The sequence below is a fragment of the Nematolebias whitei genome, chromosome 17 (genome assembly GCF_014905685.2).
Source record: "Nematolebias whitei isolate Nwh7 chromosome 17, NemWhi1, whole genome shotgun sequence".
Classification (NCBI taxonomy): Eukaryota; Metazoa; Chordata; class Actinopteri; order Cyprinodontiformes; family Rivulidae; genus Nematolebias; species Nematolebias whitei.
In genome coordinates this window covers 23,833,014-23,842,087 of record NC_056514.1, presented here as the reverse complement: position 1 = coordinate 23,842,087, position 9,074 = coordinate 23,833,014, and the positions used below count along the sequence as shown (strand labels likewise).

Here is a 9,074-nt window from a genome sequence, read left to right as displayed (position 1 = left end):
TGGATAGACAACAAAATAGACATCAAGAAATCTCACCCAGAAAAAGAAAACCAGGCCTGTAAGATTCTGGATTTTAAAGGCACGTTAAGTGTAGAACCACTAGACTGAGGAACAGCTTCAACCCTGAAGCTGTCTCTTAGATTTCTAACCAGACAAATCACAGTAATGCCACTTTAACTGGGCATATGACTACTATCTATGCTGCTGATTATCCATGCTGCTGATTTCTTATTCATAAACTGCTATATTCAGACCCAAAACAGGTAAAGCTCTGTAAAGCTAGAACTTTATATTATTCATCTTTAATTGATGAGAATAAAAATAACCCCAGGTTTCGTTTCAGTACCATAACTAGTCTAATGAAAAATCCTGTCTCTGATGATTCATGTATCCCTACAACTATAAGCAGTGATGACTTAATGAGATTCTTTATAAATAAAATTGTTTCAATTGGGGGGGAAAAATTCAAGCCAACATTACTAGTATTGCCTCTGGTTCTGTGTCAACTTTAAAGATGTCACTAGAACCTTATTTATGTTTGGACTGTTTTTGTCTTGTTGAGCTCTCTGAATTGTCAAAAATAATAGCTTCATCCAAACCATCCACATGTCTGCTAGAGCCCATCCCAACCAGGCTATTTAAAGACATATTTCCCTTAATTAATAATCACATCTTGGATCTGCTTCATTTGTCTCTAATAAACGGTTACGTACCACAGAGATTTAAGATTGCTGTAATTAATTTTTTACTTAAGAAACATAACCTTGACTCAGGAATCCTAGCCAACTATAGACCTATGACTAATCTAACTTTCTTCTCAAAAATTCTAGAGAAAATAGTTGCTGATAAGTTATGTGATCATCTGCAAAGAAATAATCTGTGTGAAGAGCTTCAGTCAGGCTTTAGAGCTCACCACAACACTGAATCTGTACTGGTGAAAGTTACCAAAGATATTCTCATGGCCTCTGACAACGGACAGGTGTCTACACTGGTCCTGTTAGACCTCAGTGCTGTATTTGATACAGTTAATCATAACATTCTATTACAGAGACTTGGATATGATATTGGAATTACAGGAACAGCTCTAAATTGTAAAACAGCGCCTGCAGGACGGTCTAAGACTGTAAGACGAATCCTCCCTTTTAGGAAGAGATACGCATAACGCTTCAGATGTTATATTTCAAAGGTCAGATGGAAAGGTTCTCATACAAAAGACCTTTCAGCTCTGCTGAAATCATAATAACAGGTGTGCAATTACTTACAATAACAGATTTTTGTTGTTCTTTTTTTTTTTAACATGTTCTATTTTTCTGTCCAGCTTTGTGAATGAGAGTCAGTCTTACTTTCAAAGTATCAAAAGAATAAAAGTTGATGGTAGAAAAACCTTGATGTGTCCCTACACCAGTTTCAGCTTCCCTCCAATGGCTCCCTGTCAGGTCCAGAATTTAATTCAAAATCTTACTCCTAACATACAAAGCCCTCAACAACCTAGCTCCATCCTATATTTGAGATCTTATTGTTCCATATTTTCCTAACAGAGCACTTTACTTTCAGCCTGCAGGCTATCTCGTGGTCCCTAGAGTTTCCAAAAGCAGAATGGGAGGAAGATCTTTCAGTTATCAGGCTCCCCTTTTGTGGATCCAACTTCCAGTTTCTGTCTGTAAGGCTGACACATTGTCCAGTTTTAAGACTGGGCTTAAGACTTTCCTTTTGATAAATCCTATAATTAGGGGTGGCTTGTTATGCTGCCTTAAGTTTAGTTTACTAGAGAACAAATTGATCTCATTTCCTTAAATGCATTTTTTAAAACTGAATAGTTTTCATTTGATATTTCTATCTTAACACGTGAATATTGACCTGCCATTGTGTATCTGTTCCTACCAAACCCAGCCGGTTGAAGCAGATGACCGCTTGTCCTGAGCCTGGTTCTGCTAAAGGTTTCTTCCTCATGAGGGAGATTTTCCTTTCCCCTGTCACTTTCATGCATGCTCAAGATGAGAATTCTGTGATGGCGTTAAATTCAAAGCAGTCTGCCCCTCAGATGAAGTCTTAAATTATTATTTTTATATAAGGATGTTTCTGTTAATCTATTTTTACTTATGGATGTTTCTGTTCAGTGCCCAGAGATGACTTCTGTTGTGACTTGGCACTATATAAATAAACTGAATTGAAATGAATTGAAATGAACAGGTCTATCTTGTAAATGAGTCCTCAAGGCTCAATAGCTATGTTTACATAGACATAAGTAACCAGATCAAACGGCCGTTTGGACCAAAAACGCGTCATGTAAACACCCTGTTCGGGTTATTTTTTGTTTATTCAGTGTGATTCGAAATAATTTGTGATCAGAACAAAATGGGTAGTTTACGCCGATTCATAACCTGAACGGTGCACATGTAAATGCTTGATCTGTTCGTTTTTATCTGATGGTGAAAAACTGACTTGACTGCGCATGTGCGACTTTGCCATTTCCACTTGGCTAATGCTAATAATATTAGCATGTCAGGGAAGCAAAACTGGTCGGTGAGCGACACAACATTTCTACTAGAAACTTTGAAAGAGCTCAAAAGGTTCTGTATTACATGTAGCTCAGTCAGGGAGTGCAGTAACGTCTCCACCATCATTAAAACCTGTCGCGGGTCCATTTTTGGTGCTCAGGTTTGTTTATGTTCATTCTGGAATTAAACCAGAAGTAGAATTTTTTCTTCTGTTTTTTTTTTTTTAAGGAGAGTTTACCACTCTGCACATGCCAGTGCTGCTGTTCAGAACAAAGCCCGCTGCATGTAAACGCTCATCATGAACAGATTGTGCCCATGTAAACAATACATTTGAATTATTTAATCTGAAAACATTTCAATCCGGTCAAAAAATGTTGCGCATGTAAACATAGCTAATGTGACTAACCTGTTTAAATAAAGGTTGAATGAATCTGCTTGTCTTCTTTGTCTTCTTCTTCTTCCTCTTTCAGCTGTTCCCTCTTCAGGGGTTGCCACAGTGAACCATCCTCCTCCATCTCACTCTGTCCTCTTTATCCTCTGTCCTCGCTCTAACTACCTCCATGTCCTCTCTAACTGCATACAGTACACATATCTCCTCTTTGGCCTTCCTCTTTGTCTTTTTCCTGGCAGCCGCATTTCTAACATCCTTCTGCCAACATGCGCAGTGTCCTTCCTCTGGGCATGTCCAAACCATCTCAGTACCTCTGATTATCTCTCTTCTAATTTTATCCACCTTTGTCACTCTTAAGGAGAACCTCAATATCTTCATTACTGCTACTTCCAGTTCTTTCTCCAGTCTTTTTGTCAATGCCACTATCTCCAGACCATACAAGAAAGCTGGTCTCACAACTGTCTTGTAAACTTTTCCTTTGACCTTTGCTGACACCCTTTTGTCACAAATCACGCCTGAAACTTTTCTCCGTCCACACCATCCTGTCTGTACTTTATTTTTCACCTTTTTACCATATTACCTATTTTCTTTCACTGTGGGCCCCAAGTACGTGAAGTCCCGCTCCTTTGTGACCTCTGCTCCTTCTAGCCTGATTGTTCCACTGGCCTCCTTCTCATTCATTCACATGTACTCTGTCTTACTACGGCTGACTGTCATTCCTCTTCTTTCAAGTGCATACCTCCACATTTCCAAGTTCTCTTCTACCTGTTCCCTGTTCTCACCACATATAACACTGTCATCTGAAAACATCATTGTCCACGGGGATTCCTTCCTCACCTCATCTGTTAGTAGATCCATCACCAGAGCAAACAAGAAGGGGTTCAGAGCCAATCCCTGATACAATCCCACCTCCACCTTGAAGCTATCTGCCACTCCTACAGCACATCTCACCACTGTCCTACTGTCCTCATACATGCTCTGTCTGTACTTGTCTAACATACTTTTCTGCCAATCCAGATTTCCTCATGCAATACCACACCTTCTCCCTCAGCAACCTGTCATATGCTTTTTCTAAATCCACAAAGAGACAATGGAGGTCTTTCTGACCCTCTCTGCACTTCTCCCTCAGTATCCTAAAAGCAAAGATCTTTCTTGGCATGAAACCATACTGCTGCTCACAAATCGTCGCCTCTTGTCCAAGTCTTGCTTCTACAACTCTCTCCCAGATCTTCATTGTGAGACTCATCAACTTAATTCCCCCATGCATTTCTGTACATCACCCTTGTTCTTAAAAATGGGCACCAGCACATTTCTTGTTCATTTCTCAAGCATTTTTGGTTCATTCTCTTTTTTGTCCTCGATGAAGATGGTCACTCTCACCCGCTATCCCTACCTCCTGCTTTTTTGCTGTCTTTTTCTATGAACCTCCTCACAGCCTCTCTTTACATAACTTCCGAATTGAAGATTATTATGAACCTGGTCAGCTGGTCTTTCAACGCAATTGATAATTTTTTTTCTACCAGACAACAGGGTCCAAGAGAATCCTCATGCCCTGAAGGGACACACATAACTGAATACCAGAGAGTCTGCATCAAAGAGATTTATTTGTCATTCGTACCACATGTGGTACATGTGGTAGACCAAAATTGTTTAAATATGGTCCCATTTACATCCAACAAGAAAATGTAAAATAAAAAACAGTTATAAGATCTAAGATATGAACTAAGAAAAAAATTAAATAAAAATATGTTAAGCACTAATTTAATAAAAACAATACGCCAATAGCAGCACGAATATGAGTCTGTGTGAGCAGATGAGCATGAATGAACACAGCAACATGAAATAGATCAGCAGCAACATGATGCGATTTTTTTCAAAGTGATTATCCTGATTCGATATTCATGAATCTAACAGCCTCAGGGTAGAAGCTGTTCCTCAGTCTAGTGGTTCTACATTTAATGTTCCTTAACCTCCTTCCTGAGGGGAGCAGGGCAAAAAATGTGTGGGCTGGGTGAGTGGAGTCCTTCATGATGCAGATGGCCCTCTTCCTGCATCTAGAAGTGTAGAAGTCTGTGATGGTGGGAAGCTGACTCCAGCAGACTTCTGTGCAGCCTTCACCAATCTGCAAAGCTTTTCTTTCTGCAGCTGTGCAGCCTCCATGCCACACATTGATGCTGGAGCACAAGATGCTTTCCACTGCACAGCTGTAGAAGAAGGTGAGGACTGAGTTTCCCTGATCAGCTTGCCTCAGCTGCCTGAGGAAGTAGAGTCTCTGATGAGCTTTCTTGATCAGGCTGGTAGTGTTGTTCCCCCAGCTGAGGTTGTCATTTAGTTGCACACCCAAATACTTGTAGCTAGAGTAGTAGAGGAAGTAAAAGATGCATACATAATTGGATTTATGATAACAGGGTTTCTGCTTTTTGGAATCAGTGGATACCTGGGTTACTGGCTAATAAGCAAGACGTCGGCAGCAGTTTTGGCAATAGTAAAGCTGCCAGCATATGAAGGATTATTCCTAGTTTTGAGTTCTCAGACTAATATGCTTTGCGAGCTGAACCGCAACGTGGGACACGATTTCTGAGAATTGTGGGCCACTTGCAGCTCCTAGGACTTGCTGACATGAAATAATTGATCTTGGAAAAGGCTAACAAGCACAGACCGGCAGAATTTCCACAGCTCTGGCTGTTTGGATTCGCCATTGAGTGTACCAACAAAACTGAAAGCAGATTTGCCAGTAGAATTTGCCTGCCCCAAACAAATATTATTTATCTGAATTTGGCCTCCCTGCTGGCCTTGGACAGGCCAGCTTATTGCAAATTGCTCCTGGAGGATATAAACGAGAACCTCTGACCCCCCACAAAGGACATATGTGGCTTTATCAGAATTGTACCGTTGATAGACACTGTACCATCATATCAGAACTTTGGAACTTTCTGGAGTGTCCATGGACAACTCACCGCCTTTGTTGACCTCTATGCATAAATTTATTATGATGTCATTGTATGTTGCTGTTTAATGTTGCAAGGTTTTTTTTGTTGCATTGTTTACAATGTGCCCTGGCCAGGACATGGTGTAAGACTGGATCTTTTTTGGCTTCCTCCACCCTTGTGTTCGATTTTCCTCATCTGCTCTATATGTGTCTCTCTTGTAAATGAGGCATCATGGCTCAATGGAAACTAACCTGTATAAATGTCTACTAATAGTATACATTTTTGTAGTGCAAAATATATCAAATGTAGTTTTAGCCATGTTTTAAACAAAAAAAATGTTGTTAACTCTTAACACTTTCCAGTCGTACTTAAGAAATGAACAGCAACAGAGCAGCATTTTACACATTGAAACACTTCACCCTCCAACCCTCTAGTGGGCGTCTCCTTCCGCTTTAATGGAGAGCTGACACAAAATGAGTCTCTGTGGCTTTGACCAGAGGGTCTCGCAGTAAAATCACACAACACAGCTTTCTTTTCTCAGATCAGAGAGCAGGTTTCTCTAAAGATGACCAACGCTTACTTTAACTTTCGACAGAAAAATCCCCAAAAAACTTTAGACGGAACACAGCATTTTGCGCATGCGTCAGAATACGGCAACATTACGGCAAGCCGGCTGTAGTTAGCTTGTAGCTTCGCTACTTAGCTCTCGAAGAAAAGACTTTAACGCCACTTGCGCACAGTCTAACTAAAAAAAAAGTAACGATTAAATCTGACAAGTCTGATTTTACTTCAGAAAGCATGACTGCGGTTAGCCAGTAGAAGACAGATCTCTATCGTAGGATAAATTTCTATAGTTTTTACCGTATATATCGCACATTCCTACTTCATACCCATCTGCTCACAACTGACTCATGTTCAGGTTGCTGTTAACTACAACTTATTTATATTATTATTGTTAGTGTATAACTTATATACTTGTATACTGTTTATTTTTATTTGCACATTTTATATTGCCTTTTTGGGTGTAACTGGGACTTTGAGAACACAATTTTGTTCCACCTTATGTACCACATATGATGCGAATGACAATAAATGCTTCTTGAACCTTGAACCTTGACTACAGTAAAAAGAGTGACCTTACAAGTGAGAATGAAAGGTTATGGCAAAAAGTTTGCATTAACAACATGGTGGCAGTTAGTATAGCTGTTAGCAAGAAGGTAACAAAGTCGAATGCCGGATGAGTACCTTTCTGGGTGGAGTTTGCATGTTCTCTTCGTGCATTCCTGGGTTTTTTCCAGGTAATTTGGTTTCCTCCCACAGAACAAAAGCATGCATGTTAATTGGTAACTCTAAATTGTCCTTAGGTGTAAGTGTCAATGGTTGTTTATCTCTACATTTCCCTGTGATGGACTTCTGATGTGTTCAGGGTGTACCACACTTCTTGTACAATGATTACTGGACATGAGTACCAGCAAACCTCACGACCCTGAAATGAAGATGTGCATAAAGATAATGGATAGATGGCACAAAGCAATGATACTTTGTGCATTCAGTGCCAACACTTCCTTATAGTTTAAAAAAAATGTTATTGGATCCTGTCTTGACTCCCTCTTTTAAGTTCAGGCTTGGTTCTAAACCATGTAAAGTGTGCAGAACTTCATAAGACATAATGCATACACTATGGTGTGATGAATAAACAGTTTTTCCAGGTTTTCAGAGTGTTTTCTGTGCTGATAGTGAGTTCAGCTTTACAGTACTCTTGGTGTTATAATCTATGGTTCCTCTGTTTATTCTTGCTGTGTTTCTACCAGTTCTTCAGAGGTTAAAGTTGGCATTGATGAGCTTCTGGATGTGACTGTCTCAGTGGAGAACAGAGGAGAAAACTCTTACAACAGTCACGTCGTTCTCACATATCCTGTTGGGCTCTCCTACAGGAAATTTACATCTCTGCATGTAAGATATCAAGTTGTTCAGTTGTTCCCTGATCAGGAGCTCCTGAAAGCCTGACAGATGTTTGGTCTTTTCATTCAGGGCAGAGTTGAGTGCAACTCCTTGGACAGTGAAGATGGGGAAACAAGAGGAAAGACGGACTGCACTGTTGACAAACCTATTTTCAAAAGCAACTCTATGGTTAGTTTTTTTACTCAGCTGTTTCTCTGCTCCACAGACTAAAAGAGGAATCTGATCCCTCTTGTTTGTTTTATTTAGGCTACATTCATTGTGTCCTATGGGTTCAATCCCAGCAGACAACTTGACCGGAAGATCTTTGTCACTGCAAATGCTAGCAGGTACTAAGTGATGATATCCTTTATTTTTGTTTATAGCCCTTGTTGTGTTTGATTGTGTTTTATTAATGTGCACTTTTTTAATTACACTTTTCTACTGTTTATTATATTTGCATATTTCTGGGACATTCAGGTGAACAACACTTTTGTCAATATATGCTGATTTTAAATGTTCCTACAAATAAGTTTTACTTTGACTACCGTTCATCTGTCTCAGGTATTGCACTTTGGTGCAGATCTTTGATAAATGTTGTCATATTGTTTTTAGTGGAAACCAGCAGCATTCCTCTTCAAGCAAATTGTACAAGAAGAGAGAGATTGAAGTAAAGTACAGCATTTTTATAACAATGGAAAGGTCAGTTTTACCCCAGTTCTGACACAGAACTGATTTTAAATATAATAATTTCAAGTTGGGTTATTCAACATTCAATAAATGCTTACAACATCTGTTTAGCTACATCAGCTACAGTAATTTCACATATGGAAAAAATAATCTACAAAAACCTCTCCAGCAGTTAATTAAGGTAAAAGCTTATTTCTCCAATATAAGTTTTTAGGATTATCTTCGGGCTCCTTGCCTTGAGTCTGAACCTCAACTTCATTATCATTAATTCTTTGAAGCCCTATTTTACTCGTATTTCCTCCAGGTCACAAATAATATCAGAGCTCTGAATTTCACTGTGGTGATCAGGGTTCCTGTGAAGCTCGGTGACAAAGACATTTGGGTGGATATGAACAGTTTGCAGGTGCAATATGATTTAAATCAACTTCAAAAGGCTCAAACATAGCAGTGAACTGACATGGGATTGTTCAATTTCAGATTACAGATTGCCAGAAAAGCACAGATGAAAAACCTGATGTCACAGATTTTATTGAGAGGATAAAGGAAAATAAAGTTGTGGTTAGTATACATTTAAAGTATTCCTGTGTAATAAAAGTACCTAATAAGAAATAACAGCCTTTCATACTG

At 39.3% G+C, this 9,074-nt stretch overlaps 1 protein-coding gene and 1 long non-coding RNA gene across 2 annotated transcripts in view; both read left to right on the top strand.

The window, feature by feature from the left end:
* The window catches only part of LOC119423947 (actin-binding LIM protein 1-like), a 190,146-nt gene that overhangs the window by 61,906 nt on the left and 119,166 nt on the right, over positions 1 to 9,074 (top strand). The gene's annotated exons all lie outside the window — the stretch shown is intronic.
* On the top strand, positions 8,611 to 9,063 carry LOC119423949. The gene is made up of 3 exons (XR_005187484.1): positions 8,611 to 8,628; positions 8,752 to 8,850; positions 8,925 to 9,063. It is a non-coding gene; the product is annotated as an uncharacterized LOC119423949 (long non-coding RNA).